Below are 25,450 nucleotides of genomic sequence, written 5' to 3'. Positions count from 1 at the left end.
TGGAGAAGGAAACGGTAACCCACTCCAGTATTCTTGCCTGGAGAATCCCATGGACAGAGAAGCCTGGTAGGCTACAGTCCACGGGGTCGCATAGAGTCGGGCACGACTGAGCGATGGAACGGAACGGAAATGTGAAGTAATAACCAAACATTTTAAGGAAAGTGGCAGTAGCAGAGAGACCACTAAAAACCATGAACACAAAGGAAACACAAAATTCAAGAAATAACTAGCAAAATGGAATTTTCAGAACTCCAAAAATACAGAACAACTTCTTGAGAGATAAAAACAAAACATCTCCACAGGAAGGGGAAAAAAATCATACTGCATCAAACTTCTTAAACATCTCATGCTATAAGACAACAAAATAGCAGTCAAGGTGCTGAGGGAAAAAGTATTTTGAATCATGAAAGCTATACTCAAAGTATCAAAAGTGAAGCAGATAAATACATTCTTAGACAAGCAATTCCTAACAACCAGGAGGAATGAAGAGTGGGACTTCCCTGGCTATCCAGTGGTTAAGATTCCAGGGTTCCAACTGCAGGGGGTGCAAGTTTGATCCCTGATAAAGGAACTAAGATCCCACATGCAATGTGGCGCAGCCAAAAAAAAAAAAAGACTAAGATCAGTGACCAACATTTTCTAGTCACTTTATGGACAGTTCATTAAAAAAAAAAAAATAACCATTAGGGGCTTCTCTGGTGGTACAGTGGTTAAGAAATTTATCTGGCAATGCAGAGGATGTAGGTCCAATCCCTGGTCAGGAAACTAAGATCCCACATGCTGTGGAGCAACTAAGCTCCCAGGCACCACAACTACTGAGCCGGTCCACTGTGGAGCCCGTGTGTCACAACTTCTAAAGACTGAGCATCCTGGAAGCCTTGAGCCACATACAACTAGAAAATCCAGGCACCACAACAACAAAAAAAATCGCATACAATGCAACTAAAATCCTGCATGTTGCAACTAAAAACCCAAGGTAAATTAAAAAAGAAAAAAACTATTAGGAAAAGATGTCCAGCTATTTTCATAAAAAATTAAAATACTGGACCTATTCAGCTACCAAACTTACAAAACTCTTTGTTAGGGTGGGTCCAAAAAAGCTTGTAGTCTGGAGTTAATTTTGCCCCACAAATTGGAGCTAATCCTTTTGAAGATTTTGCCTATATTCTACTTACTGCCTATGTGCCAAATCTTAGGTGGGTTTTCCACTGAAGCTGATGTAAACATAAACTTTTCCTGACCCTACGTAAATCTTTGGAATTGTTTCACCTACTCCTTTCTGGTGGTTCTATTCCCTGGCTTCAGTCACTTCCAAACATGCACATGCAGGTCCAGTTGTAAGTGACAAGCCTTGAGTAGATTCTTCTGAGTCCTCTCTCCGCTCAACAGTTTCCTATTACTTTGCCCCACAATGTCTACTTTGACCTTTCCAAATTTTCAGCTGTCTCAACTTTTAGTAAGACCACCAGACTGTTTGAATTCACCCCACCACCCCCCTGCCCCGTGCTGTAACCTATTACTTTTCTTCAAGCAATGAGGGCTTTTATAAGACTGACCACCTCCTGTTATCCAATATTTAAAAGCCTGTAACATACATTTTGTCTGGCTTTTTAGATTTCTATGATGGGTGGATAAATCTGGTTATCTGGTTACCTGTTACTCTGTCATAGCCAGAATTTTAAAACTGCATGCCAATTCAATTTTACTATTACAGGATTTTTACGAAACTGAATGTTTTACTTGTATAAATTTCCTCATAGAACTTTTCTTGAAAGGATCCAACTAATTCTATCTTGTTTCCCAAAGTCCAATGACAAAACCTAACACTTAACAATATGAAATTCATAATCTTTAGCATTCAATCAAAAACTATCAGTCACGCAAGACTTCCCTGGTGGTCCAGTAGTAAACAATCTGCCTGCCAATGCAGGGGACAGAGGTTTGCTCCCTGGTCCGAGAAGATTTCATATGACATGGGGAAACTGAACCTGTGCGCCACAACTACTGAGACTGCACTCTGGAGCCCACATGCTGCAGCTACTGAAACCTGCACACCTACAGCCTGTGTTCCGCAACAAGAGAAGCCACCATGATGAAAAGCCAACACACCGCAACTAGACTAGCGCCAGCTCTCCACAACCAGAAGCCTGCTTGCAGCAACGAAGACCTACAGAAGCCAAATAAACAAAACAAAATAATTAAAATTATCTATCATGCAAAAGGGGGGGGGGGGCCTCCCCCACAGGAAAATACTACCAATAACAAGAGGAAGAATCTACTTAAAGAGATAGCCAGATATGATGGATATGACAGAATTAGCAGACAAGAACATCAAACCAACTATTATAAATATGTTTAAGGACAGGGAAAATAGGAACATAAAGGAAAAATAGAGAACATAAAATAATACTTCTAGAAATAAAAAACGTAACATCTGAAGTGAAAAACACTGGACAGGATTAACAGCAGATTACATAATGCACCAGAAAATGATCAGTAAGTGTACTAACAGGGTAGCATTCAAACTAGAAAGCATCAAAGTAGACAAAGACAGACTTTATAACTGAAATGTACAATAACAAGGTAATTCTAATATTTATGATCCCAGTAACAGTGATACACTTTCATAAAGCATAAAATACAGGTGATACAAGAAAAATACAGAAGACTTGAACACATCTTGCTCACTCCAACACAAACCTAGCGGATAAAAAATTAGTAAGCATATAGAAATTTAAACCATACTCATTTAAAATTTAACAGATTTTATGTATCAAATGCTAAACCCCTAAACACAGAAAGTATATCTTCTTTTCAAGCACCCATCTCAGGCCACCAAGAAATCTTTACTAAATTTCAAACATACCTACAAATGACATTACCTGACCACAATTCAATTAAACTAAAATTAACAAAATCAAGCCTCTTCCACATGCAATTAAATGAAAAGAAGCAAAGTCACAAAACCAATAGTTAATAAATTGGAAAAGCTGAACTATAAATCCAAAACTGCTGTGGGATGGGGGTAGGGACAGATCAGTAGAGAAGCTACTAGCACAAATATATAAAATCAAAAATGGCAACATTTAAAATCATAAACCATCTGAACAACTCTACGTAATTAAAGCTGAAAATATAGAAATGGACAGTTTTTAGAAAAAGACAATTTACTAAAAATATCCCCAGTAAAGAGAAAATCTAAACAAATTACCATGAAAGCATCCCATTACCAAAAAAAAGACTCAAGTGTCCTTGAGAACCAAGATTCTAAACGTTGAATAAAGGAAATACACATGTAAGACAGAAGGCAATAACCAAAAACCCAGTGGTCCTAAACTTGAACTGGAAGTATCGATATGAACTCTACAGTACTGCAAAGTAAATAAAAATACATTAAGACTGGTTTATAATTTAAATTGTGCTTTAAGTATCAAGCATTCAAAATTTAACTCAACGTGATAAACAACTATTACCTTTCTAAGAAACTCTTCCATCCACGGATGAATGGATAAAGCAGCTGTGGTACATAAAAAAAAGGAAATCCTGCCATTTGTGACAACAAAAAAGAGTAGACCTTGAGGGCATTATGCTAAGTGAAGTACGTCAAGGAAAGACATACACTGTATGATCTTACTTTTATGTGGAATCTGTTAAAAAAAAAAAAAACTAGAAAGAGATCAGATTTGTGGTTACAGAGCTGGAGTGAGGAACCCAGTGGAGAAGCATAATCAAAAGGTACAAACTTCCAGTTACAAGATAAGTACTCAGGATGTTATGTACAGCATGAGAAAATGGATGCTAACTAAACTTACTGTGGTAATCATTTCACAATATATGTTAAGCAAAAACATGCGGTTGTGCACTCTGAACTTACACAAATTACACATGTCAATTTATATCTCAATAAAACTTAAAAAAGATTAAATGCATAAAAATTTTTCATAAGAAAAACCTTAACCATTTCACCACGTTATTTATCAAAAGATTCAGCATAAATATATGCTATTCTATTACACAATTAAGCTTCCCATAAAGAAATATCTGACATATCTGTTTTCTGTATAACAAAATTGAAATCTAAGGAGCCAAAACTCCAAACCAATACTTTAAAGAACATCCTTCAAAAGAACACATACTAGTATAGAACGAATGAAGAACTGGATGCAGAACAGGAGACAGGGAGGGAAGAATTCATGTCCTATTTACAGAATAATGAACCTGATAATTTGCATTTCAAAGGCAAATCCATTTTCTAGAATTAGGAAATAATAAATTAAACATTAATATGTAGTTCCTTAATTCCAGATTAAATGGCTTTTTAACTCCTTTTTTATTTAAATAACTCAACTTTAAAAGTCACAGTGACTTTAAGGTTCAGTTCAGTTCAGTCGCTCAGTCGTGTCCGACTCTCCGCGACCCCATGAATCACAGCACGCCAGGCCTCCCTATCCATCACCAACTCCCTGAGTTCACTCAAACTCCATAACATTAATATGTGAACAGAAAGAAACCTCAGTGAAAGAACGAAAAGTCCATATAAACAACACATGCAGAAATTTAGTATTAAGAGGAAAGTCTGGACAACTCTCCTACTTCAAAGTTTACTCAAAATAATCAAAACAGATTAACGATTTAAAGGAGAAAAAAGTCACAGTCTTTACAGAAAAAGAGAAATTTTTATTACCTGAGAAAAGGGAAGGCCTTTCTAAGTATGATACACAAAAAAAGAATAAAAACATATTTACATATAAACTCAAAAAGCATTCTATTGATGAAAATCACAATCAATGTCAAATAAAACATCACTATACTGGGGGAGGGCAGGGAATACTTGTCACACAAAGCATATATAAAGGTCTTTTACCTTCATACACAAATGCTCCTATAAATCAGCAAAAAAGAACTCTCTATAGAAAAGAGAGAAAAATGAGAAAAGGATATAAAGAGTTCACAGAAAAAGATCTTATATATAAAATTTTTGTTCTCAGGAGTTTCCTGGTGGTCTACTGGTATTAATATGGAATAATCTTCCAAGATAACTCCTTAAGTAAAAAAGGTTAGATAGCAAGACGGAGCGGAGAACGAAATGGCACCCCACTCCAGTACTCTTGCTTGGAAAATACCACGGATGGAGGAGCCTGGTAGGCTGCAGTCCATGGGGTCGCTAAGAATCGGACACGACTGAGCGACTTCACTTTCACTTTTCACTTTCATGCATTGGAGAGGGAAATGGCAACCCACTCCAGTGTTCTTGCCTGGAGAATCCCAGGGAAGGGGGAGCCTGGTGGGCTGCCGTCTGTGGGGTCGCACAGTCGGACACGACTGAATTGACTTGGCAGCAGCAGCAAGATGAAGCGACTTTCCCTAGTGGTCCAATGGTTAAGAATCCATCTTGCAATGCAGGGGACACAGGTTCAATCCCTGGTCTAGGAACTAGGATCCCACATGCTGCAGCACAACTAAACGTGCACACCGCAATGAAACCCAACTCAGATCCCCCCCCAAAAAAAGAGCAAAGTGGACATCATACTACTTATTTAGAAAGAAAAATATCACATGCTTATATATCCATAAGATCTCTAAAAAAATTCATAGTAAACAGTTTCCTTAGAGAAGAACTATAGCTGGACAAAAGGAGGTGACTTTCTATTTAAAAAAAAAAAGTGTACTATTTGTAATTTGCACTAGGTGCATGTATTCAAAATAATTTTAAATCCTCTTAAGTCTGACTCAGCTTTACCAGTTCTTGAATCCTCAAACACTTTAATATAATCCATCTTTAATTTAAAGATTTGGGGAATTCCCTGGTGGTCTAGTGGTTAGGACTCTGTTTCCACTGCAGGGGCAACCTCAGGGAAACAAGATCCCTCAGGCCACACAACATGGCTAAAAATAAAAAAATAAAAATAATTTTTTAGAAAATAATTCAGGGAACTTTTTAAGGACCTACCTGGTTATGAAAACAAAATATACAATGAATATATATATTCACACGCACACACACTATGTTTTAGGCAATCTGCTTAGGATTTTACAAATATTATCTCATTTAGTTCTCACTATCCCCAGAAGGTTGATATTATCTTTTCTTCAAACAAGAACAACAGGTTTTTAGATGTGAAGTACATTTTAAAGTTCCCAGGGTCACAGTACTAATCAGTGGTAGCTCAAATTCTTAACCTCTATATACACCCTACACATACTGTAAATAACCCAGGGAACATTAGGTAGAGACCATGTATTACATAAAATATTAGCTTTAAGTTTCACAAGTATGTCAGTCAGTCTCTATGTTCTGAGTTTTAAGTTTCTGCCTTACCTATCAGGCACCATCTCGAGTTTATAGCTTTATATCAAACCATAGAAAATACAGATCTCAATCTCCTAGACAAAAAGTCTTTTAGGTGGCAAAAAGAAGACAAGTAGTCTGAACTTCCACAACAGTCACAACTTGCTTTCCACTAACCTAGCCAACTTTATCTCCAGATAAGACTCGTTCTCTCATCAAATTCAATCCTTGGAAGGCCCTAATTTAAAGTACTAAGGTGAAAACATTTTTACTCACTTTTCCCCATTTCCACAAAGTGCCTATAAAAGGAACTCATTTTAAATGTAGATCAAAGAGTACACAATGTGAAAGACCTAAACTATGAGTTAAAAAAAAACCTAAGGCAACTAAGCTTGCATAGGAAAAGTCCTTAAGACATCTTGATAATCAAGTAGTTTTCAACCTAGCTAGTGTTCATGAAGCAATGATTTCATTACTCACCTAATGATACTTGCTACAGCAGCCTTAAGTTTACCATCCTACCAGAGTTTTATTAAATAAGCCCCCCTGGAAGGGATCTAAAAGATTCAAAGCCAAAACCAAACTGAGAAAATCTGCAATACCAAAAATAATTAAAGCTCTATGGACATAAATCTGCATTTGCCATCTCTGAGGAGGAAACATAAAAGGATTATGTTTCCTCCTTAAATAAAGACATCAGGTAATATAAATGAATTGTCATGGCCTTCCTGATTTCTGAAAATGAGCCTAAAATTGGCCATGCACATATCTCAAGGTCACTCCTTGAAATGTAAAGTGTTTTATCTTTTTAAGACTGAGAGACTAATTCCACTAGATTTCAATTCCTCTGACTGAACATTTCAAAACTATGGAAATTTTTTAAAAGGCCAGGGTTATAATAAAAAGAAGTCATTATCAAGCAGTCCCTTCAGAAAGGTTACAAAATCCAAAGTTAGCCTTGAATCTAGCAAACAGACTAGAAGTTCATGTAACAATTATTTAAGTCTAGGCAGATAAAGAACTTTCCCGGTGTCTCAGACCATAAAGAATCTGCCTGCAATGCAAGAGACCTGGGTTTGATTCATGGGTCCAGAAGATCCCCTGGAGAAGGAAATTGCAACCCACTCCAGTACTCTTGCCTGGAGAACTCCAGGGACAGAGTAGCCTGGCAGGCTATAGATAGTCCATAGGGCTGCAGAGTCAGACACCACTAAGCAACTAACACTTACTCTCAGGCAGATAAAATTGTTTCTAAATGATCAGACAACAAAGAAATTCACCTATAAATAATCCCCTAACAAATTTTACCGAGCCCCTAGGTAGTTAAATAGAAGTTCTACAATAAAAAACCGAGGGTGGTGGTGTAGGTGGGGAATGGATTACATTATCTAAGATGTCTCTGCTCTACATTAACACATGGAGCATGTAACAATAAACAAATGAGACAAGGTACCTGTCCTCAGAAGTTTATGCAATAAAGATAGGTTCAGTTCAGTTCAGTCGCTCAGTCGTATCCGACTCTGCGACCCCATGAATCACAGCACGCCAGGCCTCCCTGTCCATCACCAACTCCCAGAGTTCACTCAAACTCATGTCCAAGAAGGGATAATTAAGAGACTGATCTGAACATAACACAGTAACAAGAAAAAATCAAAAGTTATACAAAGCGGGTTGCCCACTTCACACAGAATGATTAGAGAAAGTCATTCAGAATGTAATATATGAGCCAAAACTGAGCTAAAAAAGGAAAAAGAGGCAGAGCATAAAGGCCCAAAGACAGGAAGGAATATGCCTGGTGTATTTAAGGAAGAAAAGGCCAAAAACCAATGGTCTAGGATGACAGTAACCAATGTTGCAGAGAAAAAGAAAGGACAATTAAGTTGCTTGCAGGCTACAGAGTTTGCATGTTATCCTTAGGTCCAATGGAAAGACCATGCTCTGGGAATAATGAACTGTAAGAATGCAAGAATGGTACAAAGTTAAAGGCTACAACAAGTAGTTCAAATAAGAGAAGATCAAGGCTTGTAAAAGCCCAGTGAAGGTGAGCAGAAATGGATATATTTGGGAGAGCAAAGAGATTTACTAATTGTCTAGATGGGAGGAAAAGAAGAAATCAAAGATGAGACCTAATTATTTAATCTGAATAGGCGGATACTGTATCCATTTATTGAGCTACAAAAGCAGGGACAAAAGAGCTGGGAAAGACTCAAAGACAAGTTCAGTTTTGGATATGTTAAATTTGTAAATGAAATTAGAAAGTCAAGGTCGGTTAAATTACAAGCCTAGAATATGGGGAGGAGGCCTGGAGATTTAAATTTGAGATCTTTTGCATAAAGATGGCATTTAAAATTATGGTACCATATTGCAACTTAAGCAATTACCTCATAAGAGTGTAACAGCTATGGTTCAACAATTTTAAACAGGTCATAAATGCAATCTAAATATACCTGGTATCTGCTCAGTTCCCTACATTCCCTTATCTACAATCTCCCTCCTGGCTGATCACATGATCCTCAAACACTACTATCTGCCAGCCGTAACAATACTACTACTACTGTTGCCATCACTTTACAATTTCAAAGCATTTAAAATTCATTGTTTCACTTGATTGTAATGATAACTCTGTGAAGCAGGAAGAAAACTAGTTTTACCAGAGCAAAAAAATAAAGTCTTAAAAAGGCTGGTCAACATTAAATAGCTATTATTTACTAGATGATATGAAATCAGCATTCAAATTTAAGGACTACGTTTACTCTATATTCACAGAACTTCAGAGAAGACAAACTACATGAGTTTAGGAATCTTATATTACTACCTTGTTTGCTATTAAATGCCCAGCACCAATCAAAGTACAGGCACATAACAGACAAACATCTACCAGGCAATAAACATCTCTAGCACAGACTAATACGCAAGAAATAAAAATCCCAGATCCACTGTTGAGTCAATCAGTTCAGTTCAGTTCAGTCGCTCAGTCATGTACAACTCTCCGCGACCCCATGAATCACAGCACACCAGGCCTCCCTGTCCATCACCAACTCCCGGAGTTCACTCAAACTCATGTCCACAGAGTCAGTGATGCCATCCAGCCATCTCATTCTCACTCAAACTCATGTCCACAGAGTCAGTGATGCCATCCAGCCATCTCATTCTCGGTCGTCCCCTTCTCCTCCCACCCTCAACCTTTCCCAGCATCAGAGTCTTTTCCAGTGAGTCAACTCGTCGCATGAGGTGGCCAAAGTATTGCAGTTTCAGCTTTAGCATCAGTCCTTCCAATGAACACCCAGGATCAATCTCCCTTAGAATGGACTGGTTGGATCTCCTTGCGGTACAAGGGACTCTCAAGAGTCTTCTCCAACACCACAGTTCAAAAGCATCAATTCTTCGTCAATCAGCTTTCTTCACAGTCCAACTCTCACATCCATACACAACCACGGGAAAAACCATATATTTTACCATAAATAAGATGATATGCTTGTACCTTACTTTCTCATTTGCAACATAAAAATGTTGTCATTTATTTTCCAAGTACGCTTAAGTATAAATTAGATAATATATAACATCACAAGCCATTCAAAAGACAATTGCTCCATAAATTCAAGATGGCATTATTTTGCAACAGGTCATATTTCATATCCCCATAAAAACAATTTCCCCTTTTAATCCAAATTTCCTATAAAAGATGTCAATCAGGTTTTAAAATAAAGCAGAAAGGAAAAGTCAAAAGCTACCATTTGTATTTATTGACTACTGCTTTGTGGAACTGACATATACCAAAGAAGCCACAAATAGTTCCACATGTATAAGGTAAACTGACATCAGCAGAGGTATTTCAACATCATTCAGTGGGAAACAAAGTCTTTTCAACAAACAGAATTAGGAGAGTAGGACATCTATATTTAAAAAAGAAAGAAATGAACCTCAACCCTTTCACATGCAAAAAAAAAAAATTCACTCCAAATGGATCACAGATCTAGAAATATAAACTACAAAACTTTCAGCAGAAAGCTAAAAAGCAGGAGAAAATCCTATGAATTCGGATTAAGTAAAAATTTCTTATGACACAAAAAAGCACAAATCATCAAAGAAAAATAACCAATTTTACTACAAGTTTTAAAATGTCTGATCTCCAAATCAGTTAAGAAAATGAAGACAAACCACAGATGGGAGAAATTTGCAAAACACATTATCTAATACACTTATAGCCAAAACAAAGAATTCTAACAATAAAACAAGTTAATCTTTTAATGGATCAAAGACTTGAATAGACCCTTCACCAAAGTACATTAAAAGATGCTTATCATGTCACTACACTATATGATAGCTTTAATGTTGGCTAACTGCCTACTCAACTACCCTAGCAGTAAATACTATTAAAGGAAAAATTAATCAACTTGAGGTACTTTTCTACCTTAAAAGACAAGAGTATTTATTAGATCATCTGCTTCTTTTTAAGAAGAGCAAATAACCTGTAGAGTATGGTCTGGAAATTAGGGGGCAGATAGGAGGGTATCTGATCATACTTATGCTATTGAAATACATTGTCATAAATGTCTATTTTCTTATTACGGCTGTATAACATTGTTATCTTACTATATGCATAGGCTATTTTATTTCAAGAGAGTATGCTGCTGCTGCTAAGTCACTTCAGTCGTGTCCGACTCTGTGTGACCCCATAGATGGAAGCCCACCAGGCTCCCCCATCCCTGGGATTCTCCAGGCAAGAACACTGGAGTGGGTTGCCATTTCCTTCTCCCATGTGTGAAAGTGAAAAGTGAAAGTGAAGTTGCTCAGTCATGTCCGACCCTTAGCGACCCCACGGACTGCAGGAGTGTATACAGCACTTTAAAAAGTATTTGTCACAAAAGGTTAGGAATCTGACAGAATTCTGTACCAAGGGAGATCGATCCTGGGTGTTCATTGGAAGGACTGATGCTGAAGCTGAAACTGCAATACTTTGGCCACCTCATGCGACGAGTTGACTCACTGGAAAAGACTCTGATGCTGGGAAAGGTTGGGGGCGGGAGGAGAAGGGGACGACAGAGAATGAGATGGCTGGATGGCATCACCGACTCTGTGGACATGAGTTTGAGTCAACTCCGGGAGTTGGTGATGGACAGGGAGGCCTGGCGTGCTGTGATTCATGGGGTCGCGGAGAGTCGGACAGGACTGAGCGACTGAACTGAACTGAACTCTAGAGCTGTGCTGTCCAATATGGCAGCTTAGTGGCCACAGGCTGTAATTTAAACAAAAATTAAACAAATCTTAAATTCAAATCACATCTGCACAAGATGCATTTCAAATCTCCATAATGATGTATGAAGTCTTGAAGTGTTAGTTGCTCGGTCTAACACTGACCCCATGGACTGCAGCCCACCAGGCTCCTCTGTTCATTAGATTTTCCAGACAAGGATTACTGGAGTGGGTTGCCATTTCCTTCTCCAATGACATATAGCTAGTGATTATTATACTGAAAGAATGGACACAGAATCTTGCACCTTTTCACAAAGTTCTTTGGATAGCACTGCTCTTAGAATAAGACCTACTACTTAGAACCTTGGAATGCTAAGGAAGCTAATTGTAACAGAAGAACGCAAATAATCCAAATTATGGTTCCCTCACTTACTGAGAAGCTTGCATAAATTATTTAATTTCAGATTGACTTTCTTAAACCACTGAACAGAAATAGCATTTATTTTACATGATAACTGGGGAAAATACTTTCTAAATTAAATTGCTATATAAACATTAAGTTATGAGGTGATCCTAAAGGAAAACATTCCTGATAAAGAACTTATGTGAGCATATTATTAATAAGTCACAACCATATCACATTAAGGAAAATAAAATTTAGTTGCTGGTTAAGAACAAAGTTTCGAAATTCCTGAAATAGAACAGAATTTTACTTTCTTCCTCAGTTCAGTTCAGTTCAGTCGCTCAGTCCTGTCCGACTCTCCGCGACCCCATGAATCACAGCACGCCAGGCCTCCCTGTCCATCACCAACTCCCGGAGTTCACGCAAACTCATGTCCACAGAGTCGGTGATGCCATCCAGCCATCTCATTCTCCGTCGTCCCCTTCTCCTCCCGCCCCCAACCTTTCCCAGCATCAGAGTCTTTTCCAGTGTCCTACTGTTATCCTAACACTATGAGCCATAATGGTTGGGAGTTCTAGGTTCTGGATGCAGAATGTATGGATTCAGAAATCCCATTTATTGGCTGTGTAACCTTAATAAGCAATTTAAAACCTCTGACTTCATTTTCTTACCTATTAAATGAGCATAGAACCTTCCCACAAGCTGCACCTATGAGGATCAAATGAATTAATAGTTTTTTTAAAAAGCTTTGAATACTGCTTGAAACATGGTAAGCATTAATATGGATTAACCCACTCATTATGGTAGATGTTGATATCAAGAATAAAGAACTCCTATAACTCAACAACAAAAACAATCTGCTTTAAAAATAGGCCAAAGGCTTGAATAGGTGTTTCTCCAAAGCATACAAATGACCAATAAGCACACCAGACATCATTTTATTACATTACTAATCATTAGGGAAAACCAAACCAAAACCATAACAATACCACTTCACAACCATTAGAACACAATACACAGAAAACAACAAATGCTGAGAAAAATTTGAAGAAACTGGGACCCCTGTGCATTGCCGGTAGAAATAAGAAACAGTGCAGCCTCAATGGAAAACAGTATGGTGGTTCCTCAATTAAAAATAGAATTACCATATGATCAGCAATTCCACTTCTGGGTATCTAGCCAAAAGAATCGAAAGCAAAGATGCAAACAAATATTTGTACTCCTATGTTCACAGCAGCATTATTTACAATAGTCAAAAGGTGGAAATAACCCAAGTGTCCATTAATAGACGAATGGATAAACAAAATGTGGTTCATGCACATATAATGGATTATTGTGTCTTTAAAAAAAGGGTATTCTGATTGACCCATGGTACAACATGGATGAACCTCAAGGACGTTCAAAGGAAATAAGCCAGTCACTAAAGGACAAATTTGCATGATTCCACTTATATGAGGTACCTAGAATAGTTAAGTTGATAGAGACGTAAGGAGAGTGGTGCTTTCCAAGGGTTGGAAGGAGCAAAGAATAGTTATGGTTTAACAGGAATAGAGGTTCAGTTTTACAAAATGAAAAGAGCTCTGGAGGTGAGTGCTGGTAATGGCTGCGTAACAACATGAATGTACCTAAATGCCACAGAACTATACACTTAAAAATAACTGAAATGCTGAATTTCATGTTATGCGTATTTTGCCACAAATTATTAATTAGAACCAAAAAGTTTATTTTATTATAAACATATCTAATTTCCTTGAAGATATTCTTCAAAATATTTAAGAAGTGTTTCAAAGAGTACAATATCAACAGGTAAGAGGTACCCAGAGTAGTCAAATTCATAGAAAATACAACAGTGATTGCCAGGGGCTTGGGAGAAGGGAAAATGGAGAGTTAATGGGTAACGTTTCAATTTGAGAAAATAAAACAATGTTCTGGAGATGGATGGTGGTGATAATCACACAATGTAAAGGTACGCAAGGTCACTGAATTGTACACTCAAAAATGGCTAAAATGGTAAATTTTATGTTTATTTTACCATAATAGAAAAGTTCCTCATTACACAAATTGGGAGATTAGTGCAAAGGGGGACGAAGATTTTACTTCCTTATCTCATACAGTGGCTCAAAAGGCAGAAAAGACTTATATCTGCTAAATTGATACAAATTTAGAATCTATTTTCTTCTCTAAACTTAAAACAACATATTTGTGGGGGTGAAGACTTTAGCTAATTATATTGACAACATGTGGGTGTCCTCGGTCACTCAGTAGTGTCCAACTCTTTGCAACACCATGGACTGCAGACTTCTCGGTTCATAGAATTTTCCAGGCAAGAATGCTGGAGTGGACTGCCATTTCCTACTCCAGGGGAATCTTCCCAACCAGGGATCAACCAACCCGCCCAGGCCTCTTGCACTGACAGGCAGATTCTTTACCACTAAGCCTCCTGGGAAGCTCCCATATTGACAACAACAGGTTGTAAAGAAATTACCCCCTAGTTTTTTTAACTATGTCCACAAAATCTTTTGACAAAAGGTGGAGCCTGACTTCTCACTCCTTGACTGTGGGCTAGACTTAATAGCTTGCTTCTAATGAAAAGAATGTGGCAGAAGTGACTTCTGAGACTAGATCATAAAAGGCACTGAACACTTCTACCCACCTTTCTTCTCAGATCACTTCCTCTGGAAATGGAGCTGCCATGCAAACAGCTGAAGATCTACATACACACATGCTAAGGAAATTGAGTCCTCCAGACAACAGCTAGCAACAACCTGCTAGCCCAAAGAGGAACACCTTCTTAGAAGGAGATCCTCTAGGCACCAGTCAAGTCTTCAAATGACAGCAACCCTTGAGATTTTTATGAAAGACATAGAAGCCAGAACCACTCAGCTAAACTGCTACCAAATTTCTGACCCACAGAAAATCCATGTGTAATAGTATTAACTCCCCTCTTTAAAGAATATACAGTTCAAAGCAAAAAAAAAAAAATGTTTGCCATTAGAAAGAAAAAAACAAGAACATACAGTTGACCCTTAACATAGTCATTAGAACTGTGCAGGCCCACTTACATGTGGATTTTTATCAATATTAAATACTAGACTACTACACTATCCAAAACTGGTTGAATTTGTGGATGCAGATACTGAGAAACCTCAGATATAGACATCTGGCCTACTATATGCAAATTTTCCAATTCAAAGGTAGGTGCCTATAATCCCCGTGTCATTCAAGAGTCAACTGTTATTTATGTTCACTGAAAGCTAACTTGTTTTTACTCTTATACATACATAAGACAAAAAATGATTTTTCGGTTAAATAATTTTTTAAACTTATCTGCGAGGTGCAAAGAAAACAATCCATTTAACTAGAATTTTTTTTAAGATTCTTGCTTTAAAAAAACACTAAAGTATGGAACAACTTCTAAATACGGTTTTAAAAATATATAACCTGGAAACTGACTTAACAGGTAGGAAATGAAGATGAAAACAATGCACCCCCCAAGTTGTGAACAGAAAGATGACTAAAGAAACTGGGGTTTCCCTGGTGGTCCAGCAGTTGGGAGTCCACCTGCCCATGCACAGGACATGGGTTTGATCCCTGGCCTGGGAGGATCCCACATGTCTCACAGAAGCGCAGCTACTGAAGCAGTGCTCTGGAGTCCAAGCAACACAACTAGAAAAAATCTGCACACAGCAAGTAAAACCAGCACAGCCAAAAATAAATAAATATTTTTTTAAAGAAACTGAGTATGATCTCTTATATAAAAAGATGCAGAAAACAGCAATTACTGTAAGAGATACAGCACAAAAGCTTGTAAGTATTCTGCTGGGTGGGACAGCTAACAAAAAGGGAAAAAGCAGGCAGGTAAAACTGAAAAGGACATCCAATCATAAAAGATCTTATCAGTAATTATAGCATTCTGTGTCTCGTGATCCTGCTGTTGAACCTGCTCTCTAAAAAAATACATGGAAGCACCTTCAAATACATCTATTTCAGAGACTTCTCACATCAGTCTCCCATCCACATAGCCAAAAAGAATTCATGTTAGGAGCCCCTCACACATGAAACATTAAAAGAGAGGAGGACATAAGATATATCTCTTTGCAACTTGCTCTTTCCGAAATATTCCAAAGACATGACCCGAAAGGCTGCTACAGTAACAAAACCAAGAGCTTTAATTCAGGCAGATTTCTCTAGCCACAGGAAAAGACTTTGCAGAGACGTAAACTCAACTAAGGACCTCCTTGGTGGCTCATACCGTAAAGAATCTGCCTGCAATAGGGGAGACCTGGATTCGACCCCTGGGTTGGGAAGATTCTCTAGAAGAGGGCATGGCAACCCACTCCAGTATTCTTGCCTGGATAATCCCCATGGACAAAGGAGACTTGTGGGCTACAGTCCATGCAGTTGAAAATAGTCAGACACAACTGAGCGACTAAGCACACACACAAACTCAACTAAAGTAGGGTATTTCCTTAGCCAAAGATCAAGCTAGAACGACAGATTAAACTGGAAATGAGGAAAGCGTGACTAGGATGCAGGTAATGCCATTAACAGAAACAAGAGACAAATAATTTCAGAGACCATAATATTAGTTTAACATGTAAAATATATTAAACAGAATTTTAAAATGTTACAAATACAATAAAACTTTACCTATATATTACACCTCACAATTAACAAAAAAGCTTTCACATACATTATTTCCATCATTTTTATGAAAAAAGTAAAGCCAAAAGAGTTTAAGTAAATATATGCGTGCATGCTAAATCGCTTCAGTCGTTGTCTGACGCTGCAACCCAAAGGACTATAGCCCGCCAGGCTCCTCTATCCATGGGATTCTCCAGGCAACAACACAGGAGTGGATCGTCATGCCCTCCTCTAGGGAATCTTTACCGCCTAGGGATCGAACCCCCATCTCTTAGGTCTCCTGCACTGACAGGCAAGTTCTTTACCACTAGCACCACCTGGGAAGCCCTTAAGTAAATATACAAGGTCACAAAGACCCTTTTCTAATATTCCAAATCCTAGATCCAAAATCTCCTAACTCCCCAAAACTACCCTTTTCCTACATCATTACCCCTAACTGGATGTAAATTGTTAAGTGGTTGAGTCAAAGACAATTAGAGAATCTGGCCTGTTTAGGTTCTATCCTCACTTGTAATTTTACTTTCAGATTAAAGGTTCCCATCCTGATTCCCTTCCCTTACTGAATTTTATTTTTTTCTCTCTTCTGTTCATTTCATAATCTGAAACTATACCAAAGTTAGCACTCAAACAGCTAATAACAAATAGTAAAAACAGTGGTTTTTCTTCTTTTAGCTGGTCTCCAAGCTCCACTAGTAATCATTATTAACCAAAGAAAAGCAGTAAATGAGAAGGAAAACAAAAACATCAGGGATAATATTCAAACTGAATTAAAAAAGTAAAATCCACATGAAGAGAGTATTAAACATGGCTAGTGATTAAGTCTGGGTCTCTCTACTCCGACTTGGAGACTTGATAAAGACTCTTACACCAGTCTCAGTCTCCCTAAAATTTTTAATTTCTCACCTATACAACTAATAGTAGTTTTCTCTACGATATACTACCATGGACAACACAATCATCATCTATAAATGTTACTCGCTGTGTTATTTTAGACCTATATATTGTTCAGGCACAATAGTGGGGGGGGGAAATGGGAGAAAGGGAGATAGAGGTATTTATGGGGGAGGGGGGGAGAACCCAGCCATTATTTCAATTACTCTGGTACTGTATATTTCAATGCCAAGAAAATAATGAACAATTTATCAAAACACTCAAGTTGAATAAAGCTGCCCTTGAAAAACTACTGTAAGCAAATGTTACTATTCAAGGATTAAAGTTAATTGTTAAAAACCCTGGTCACTAGTTATCTCTATCCTGATACTACTGCTTGGAGCAACAGGAGAAATTTAAAGAAAAATAATCACAAACAGTAAATGTTATGTGGTTCTTTTCTATAAATAAAGGCCATTCACTTCCAGTTCAAATTCCTAACCACATTCAAAATGCATGTTCTTAGATAAGTAACTTGAAAACCCATTAAGTTTGAGGAATACGTAAAACACAGGCTCTCTGAAGCAAAGAAAGGGGCAGAAGAGGGGTTGTTCTCATCACAGGTTTATATAAATCAAGGTGGAAACTCAATTAGAAGTACTACACAAAGCTCTGACAGAGAAAACAACAAATATCCTATTCTTTTCTGACAGATTTATTTAACCCTAAACTCAATTTTACATCAAAAAATAAAATACCACGTATGTCTAAATACCTACAATCTTCTGGACTCTCCTTCCTCTCCTGCTCTAAGGGAGCTAACAGGATTCAACAGCATAACAACAACAGAACAATAAATGAGCCAAATGACCAGTTATTAGGCTATCCTGGCAAAGTGTGCAAATATTACAGTATTTTTTAATCTCAGAGAAATAATTAAGTGAAAAAAATAACCCTCTTAACTTTAGCTACATTCGTCTGTTAATATAAACTGCTTCAAAAACAAATTTTAGTCAATTTTTTAAAAACAAACACTTCTACTGAATGCCTATGACTCACTAAAAAAACTAAATGCAGTAACAAATCATAATACCAGTCAATCCTCAAATAAACAATTAAAAGATAATACTCTTTTGTCAAAGGATTTTTATTACAGCAATTAATAGTCACTTTTTTTTTTTTAAACCAAGATTTGTTTATAAACTTAAGGCAACATTACCTTCTGGAGGCAGAAAATGTATACTTTTTTTTTTTTTAAAGTTAAAGGTTCTTAGTGTACCTTCTCTTCCTCTCAGTTTCTGTTCCTAGTAATGACTTTTTGAAACTTTTTGGAACTTAAGGAACAATCAGAAAAACAAAGCCACTCCAAAATTTGTTTCAAAAAATTTCTGTAATGGATTAAAAAGTTAGGAATTGTTATCCCTTAAAACAATTTACTCCGTGAAAGACCAGATTAAAAGTCAGGCCCTGTAATTTTTAAACAACTACCTAATTCTACACTGGAACACTAAACTGCATTCAGAATGTAATCTAAACTCATATTTAGGAAGTAAATTGGCTATTTGTTGAGTTTTTTCCTACCTTTCTATTAATCCATAAAGCCATACTGACCATATGGATTTGTCTCTTACTTCAGAAGCACGAAAACTTCAAATGTGAACAGTTTCCTCTGAAATAGTCTTAACAATTCTTTCTGCATTTCAATTTACTTAACAGTTCTTTTCAGACTGCCCAGGAAACTAAAGCCAAGGAATCTTACTGCAAGAAACTGAAAGGCTTCCAAAGAATAACACAGGATAAAGTTGACTCATTACAGTTTACAAATGAACATTTGATTTGCTCACCATATAGTACTTACAAATTCCAACAGGACTGCACAGGAAGGTGTTGGGTTTGTCTCTGTAATCTTTATGTTTTCCAGTTTGTTTTTTTATTTTGTATCCTCTGAAATAATATCCAAGTTCTTTGAAGACACTTAACCTATGGCTATTTGACATAGAGTTACTTCAGTCAGCTACCCATACTTCTGTTTTAAAGTTTTCATATGGCTATCGTCAGAATTAGCCAAGTTCCTTGGATTTTAAGATTTTAAAGTCTTCTTTATTATTCCATGTATTTGTCACTGTTGTACTTATCCACTCCAGAAGAAATAATCCAATTTATGAGTCAAAAAGCAAAAACAAAAAGAAAATTTCACATCTGAAGAGCATTCCTAAACATCAGCATAAACAAGAGACACACAGCTATCTCAATACTACCATGCTGCTGGGAAACTGCCACATCTTAAATTTCCACGTAAATAAAAGATAAAAGCAAAAAAACTCTGTATTCATTCAATGTCTTCATTTAGAAAAGCTGTCCCATTGTGACATGAAAAGGGCTGAGGTCAAAAATTCCTAAAACTTTTAATAAAGCTAAAAATAAACTGCCATGAAACTTCAGTAATATTTAAACAGTAATTTGAAACTGCCGAAACTACTCAGTACACAAATCAAACATATCTTACAGTTTTGGCTGAAGAACACCAACAACAGGGGAGGGGTTGGGGGAAGGCAAAAATACCACCAGCTGAAACACTCTAAACCAGTTATATAATCCGTTTGAACCAAAATACTGAAGAAATGCCTGGATCTCTTTTTAAGTAGCTTGCAGAATTGTTCACTACTATCAATTCACTTCTGAGATGATTCTTGCCAATTTTAATAAACTTCTGGGGTAAAATTATCCAAAAACATTGTAATTCCAAAATGGCCACTTGAAATATCCGGGGCCTTTTACACAAAACCTAGAAGATGATCTTCATATCTGAGTAATTCAATCACCTGTAAAAGTTATAAAAAAAATTTTAATTACACACTGAATTTTAATTTTGAACTAAAAATTAATCCCCATCCTCAACAGTCAACCTCTGGAGAGAAATGCACTTCCGCACCCAAAAAAGGTCTACTGTATGAAAAGAACTTCAAAACATGCAAAGGGGGAGAAAACGGTGGGAGATGGTATTATGGAAGACAAGTGCGGATTCCAACTGGGAAGGGTGTGCGAATATAAGGTTGAGGGATTATATAAGCAAACCTTCTTATACTTTGAGTAAATGTTACAAACGAGCAAACAATCATCTAAGAGATCTTCCGTATTTTCTATTGAAATCTACCAAAAGAAAACGCAAAGACAGGTGTGTTGCCACCGAGCATTACTAAATGCAACTTAGCGAATGAGGGCTATAAAAGAGAAAGACGCTCCCTCCAAATCAGAATGAAAGGGGCACACTAAGAGTAGGAAGGTAAGTGGCCGGGAAGTGGGACAAGAACATTCCTTAAATTCGCCCGAGGGTGAGACTTATTCGGCAGCCACGAGATGTGAGGGTTCCCATTTCCTTGAATTAAGAAAACAGGTTTCTCTCAACACTGAGGGGGTGGAAGGTACTGAGCCCTTCTCGTATACCACGTTAAGAGTGCTTTTCTCCCCAACCAGACCGAGTCCCCTCAGACCCTACAGGACTCAAGAGGGGCAAGGCTGCGCTCGCCTCAGTCCACAGCCGCGGACCTGGAGAGGCGGGCTGAGCGGGTGCGCTGAGAAACAACCAAAGGCCACAACTCGGCCTCGACTCTCTCAACCCTCCGACAGCGGCAGCGGTGCAAAAGGAGGCGGGCGCCTGCGAGAGGCCGGAGGGAGGAAGACCGAGCACGAAAGGCGTCGGACCCATTCCCAGCCTCCGCCAAACAACACCCCCCCTCAAGCCGCCCGGGCTAAGCCACCCACCCCCTCCCGCAACCGCCACCTCCGCTCCTCCCGGACCAAGTCAATACCTAGAGGGGCCTCGCCGCGCCGTCCTTCCCTCTCTGTCCTCGCTCTCCCGCCACCCTCCCCCCGTCCTCGGGCAGCCTCACACCTCGCGCCGCCAACGCCGCTCCCGACCCCTCAAACCTCAACGCCGACACGGGTACCCCCTCCCATCCCTAGACCCTGGCGGCGAGCGCAGAGGACGCTTTTACCTTCTGCCACACCAGAGGTGCCCCTGGCCTAGGGGTGCCGCTGCGCTTGATCCCGGGAGGAGGTTTTCGGTACTTTGAATAATCCCCTTTTGCCGCTTTTCCCTCCCCCACAACCAGTCTCAGTCCCAAAATGGCGCCGACCCGATCCGCAATGTTCTGGGCCAAGTCTCGCGAGATCGTGGAAGGTGGCGAGGCGGGGAAGAAACTAAAGGGGCTGAGGAGAAGGGAGGGGAAAGGCGGGGCGAGGAGAAGGAGGAGGGAGATAGGGTGTGGAAGAAGCGGTGCGAACGAACCTACTGGGCGGGGCAGCAGGAGGAGCGTCTCCACCGGAGAACCTTCTGGCCTAAGCAACCGCTCACGCCCCGGCCAAAGAAGCCCCTCCCTCTACGTCGAGCGGCTGGGGGAGGGGAAGAGGGCGTGGTTATGCCTGGGGGCGGGGCTTCGAGGAGGTCCCGGAGGCAGGGGCGCGCGGGGGGCGGTGGCTCCGCACGGTGACGTCAGGAGCAGCTGGAGTCGGGGATTACCCCCTGCTGCTGACGTGAGGCTGGTGAACAATCGGGAACGTTCGGTGGAAGGGGGAATTCCCCGCGGCTCCCTGAGGAGCCCCTCCTCCCGCCCTTCCCCCCGTCCGCGGAGCCTGGGATGGTGGGGCTGCGGGAGGGCGAGAGGGGAACGCCGATTCGGGAGGCGGCCGCGCCGGCTCGAGTGGCGCGCGCCGCGGCGTCTACCCTGGCTGGATGCTCTGCGGGGCCGCGGCGCGCGCGATGCGCCGGATACCTCGCTCAGGCCTGGGAGGCTGAGCGATCACATGCTCGCCGGTACACAGCCTCGCGCGGGCGGAGCGCCGGCGGAGTTGGCGCAGGGCTAATCCGGCGCCTTGAAGCAGTGGATCCACTGTCGTATGCAAATACGGGAGTGTCGGACATAAATAATATACGCGAGGCCGGTGACTGAGGAGACGAGGCCCTCTGGTTGGGAACGAAGCCCAGATTCTCAGGGATAAAAGTGGCTACTGGATATAACCGTGCTAATTATCGTTTTTCTCTTTATAAATCTACAGCAGGGGAGGATTATTTCAACAGTGTCTCGGTCCCTCACAGCTCGTGAGATTCGGTATAATGAATTTTGTGGGCGTCACCGTTTTCTAATCGCGATACCCTTTTTGCCTTGACACTGAAGACTCACGTTGAAACCTGTGAAATCAGCCTTTCAAGGGGTATCGCAAAGTAAGAAAAGTAACCGTATTTCTTTAGGAAGTATGTGGGGGAAGGGTGTCTTAACGAGGGAAAAACCGGAGAAGAAAAATTTCTTGGCTCTTCGCCCTCCTCCAAGCCATGAAGATTTCATACACGGAAACTTTACGTTTCTTTTATGTGCATTATGGGGTTTGTAGTTTAGTGAACTGCTTCTAAAAGCTACCTGAAAGAATGTTTGAATATAACTCACCAATAATTACACCTCCCAATCTTTTCGTTTTCGAGGGGAGATGGACACTGGGCAATTAATAATGCCTCGCTGAGTGCAAAGAAATGAGAATTAACACTTGCTGGATTCCTTGTCTGTGCCAAGTACTTAATTCTCATACTAGTCTCTGAAGTGGTGTTTTCCTCTTTGCCGATGAGGAAACTGGTTCAGGTTACACAGCATAGAATGTGGGTGCCAGACTGTACCAAGTCTGGTACTTGGCTGTCAGACTTTAATTCAAGTGTGTTTGGGTCTTAATTCACGTTCTTTACACCACACCACATTGCTTCCATAGAAATAACTTACGTATTGGGACAAGACCTGCTTCTTCTAGTGTCGATTCAACAAAGGAAAACATTGATGCTTTGAAAACACGAATTGTACCTTTCATATGGCAAAAGATATAAAGCTGAAAACCGAATAGTGAATGGAGAAACAGTTGTAACATGGATGACAAAAATGTTAATATTTAATTATATACAGTTGGTTACTATCCATAATATCTAATAATGTTTAATTTACATAATAAATACATTAAGAGCTCTTACAAATTATCAAGGAACAGGCAACCATACTCTTTAAAGGTCAAAGGACATGAAGAAGCCAGTCATGTATGTGTCAGTAATTATATGAAAAGATGTTCTACCTCACTAAAAATCAGAAAAAGTGAAAATAAAACTTAATAGTGACATACTGTACTACATTTCACCTAGCAGACTGGCAAAGATTTAAAAAGAATAAAAACTAGGGGAAGGTATAAGGAATAGGTATCAACAGCTATTCTACATCTGAGAATTTTTATTAGTTAAATAATAGGAAAGGTGTCCAACAATTTATAGATATCCATTGATAAATTGCTTATAATTACAAAAGCCATTTAAAATGATGATATACTTCTTTATAAAAAATGATAACATGAAAAGATGTTCACAGCAGACATTACTGAAAAGTAAGTCAGTTACAGGACTGTTGATTTTCTGTCACCTAGAAAAACTTTACATCAAAAGATTAAGTCTGAATAGATATCAAAATGTTACCAATGTTTATTTCCAGGTAGAGAATCTTTATACTTGTTAAGGCCTGTGTTACTTTTCTAATCATTAAAAAACAAGCTAACTAAAAAAAATACAAGAATCTGTCTTCAACCAGTAATATGGTTTCCATTATTTTATTCATTTAGTGAAATGTAAACAAAGGATTTATCACATACTAGGTTATTTTATTAGTTAGCATAACATTATAATAGTTTGAAAAATGCTTTTTTAACCAAGCCCTGTATAAGAAATAAGGGCTTCCCAGGTAACTCAGTGGTAAAGAATCTGCCTGCCTATGCAGAGATGAAAGTGATGCAGGTTCGATCCGTGGGTAGGGAAGATTACCCTGGAGTAGGAAACGTTAACCCATTCTAATACTCTTCCCTGGAAAATCCCATGGACAGAGGAGCCTGTAGGATATAGTCCATGGCATCGCAAAGAGTTGGGCACAACTGAGCATGCACACACTCTTCACTTTATACAAAAAATAGTGATAAATTTGACAACACTTTCAGTGATTTTATAAATATTAGTCATAAAGAGATTAAGTAACTTGCTTCAAAATAATGTTAGCTCCAGTATACATGATGTGTAAATGAAAGTATTCATTTCCAACTTATATGTAATAGTGAAAACCAGAAAACCTAAGTGTCTGCCAACCAAGTGTGTGTGTGAGTGCATGCTCAGTCGTGTCCAGCTCTTTGCAACCCCAGGGACTGTAGCCTACCAGGCTCCTTTGTTCATGGGATTTTCTAAGCAAGAATATTGGAGCGGGTTGCCATTTCCTACTTCAGGGTATCTTCCCAACTCAGGGATGAACCTGCCTCTCTTGCATCTCTTGCACTAGTGGAAGGATTCTTTACTACTGCGCCACCTGGGAAGCCCCTACCAGCCAAGTACTGGTTAAAAAATTAATGTGCATCCGTATAGTAGAATACTATACAGCTGTTAAGAATAAGGTAGGCCAATATATGCAAAGATATTCAATATGTTAAGAGGTAAAAGTATGTGACAAAACAATATATATATATAGCATCAGAATCTGTTTTTTAAAGTATGTATATTTATATAGCAATAACGAAAGAATAACTCTGTCATCAGATCAAGATTTTTTTGTTTTATTCACTTCTGTGCTATTTGAATATACTATTTTATAATAATTTGATATTTAAAACTTAATTTCCAAAAATCTAAAGCAGTTGGGAAGCAAAATATTTCTGTAGGAAACCTTGAATCTTTCCAAACTATATCCAGTGTTCCTTTTCTGTGTTCCCATTATGCAATCGTGTATTCATGTCTATGATTACCCATTTTTACCTCTACCTAGATCCTAGAAGGTGTCTAGGAACTTCCTTATCATCCCTCTACATGTAATTAGTTGCTGATTTCCTTACTTGTCTCTACCACGGAACTCACAGGTCCCTGAAAGCAGCATTATGTTTTTCATATTTATTCATAGCAACTAGTATAGTTTTGGTCACAGCATAAATATTTGTTAAATGCATGGCTTCTCCACCTTAATCTTTGTTTTTGCCACATACTATTATACTTGTGGGCT

General features: G+C 38.8%; 1 protein-coding gene across 3 annotated transcripts in view; it reads right to left on the bottom strand.

Moving 5' to 3' along the window:
• GPBP1 (GC-rich promoter binding protein 1) overlaps positions 1-21,613 on the bottom strand; it is a 75,259-nt gene extending 53,646 nt beyond the window's left edge. Inside the window, exons 1-2 of one of the 3 annotated variants that reach the window (XM_055422026.2) lie at positions 21,395-21,613; positions 19,244-20,221 (exon numbers count right to left, since the gene is read on the bottom strand). The gene's annotated coding sequence lies outside the window, so the exon portion shown is untranslated. The remainder of the gene's footprint in view (positions 1-19,243; positions 20,222-21,394) is intronic. The other 2 variants (XM_055422025.2, XM_055422027.2) reach the window with 2 other exon arrangements.
• Positions 21,614-25,450: the final 3,837 nt, after the last annotated feature.

This window comes from Moschus berezovskii, chromosome 18, assembly GCF_049115385.1.
Source record: "Moschus berezovskii isolate FMDL1 chromosome 18, NW_MosBer_1.0, whole genome shotgun sequence".
Lineage (NCBI taxonomy): Eukaryota > Metazoa > Chordata > Mammalia > Artiodactyla > Moschidae > Moschus > Moschus berezovskii.
Note: the sequence above shows the minus strand (reverse complement) of the source record. Positions and strands in the feature narration are given on the sequence as shown.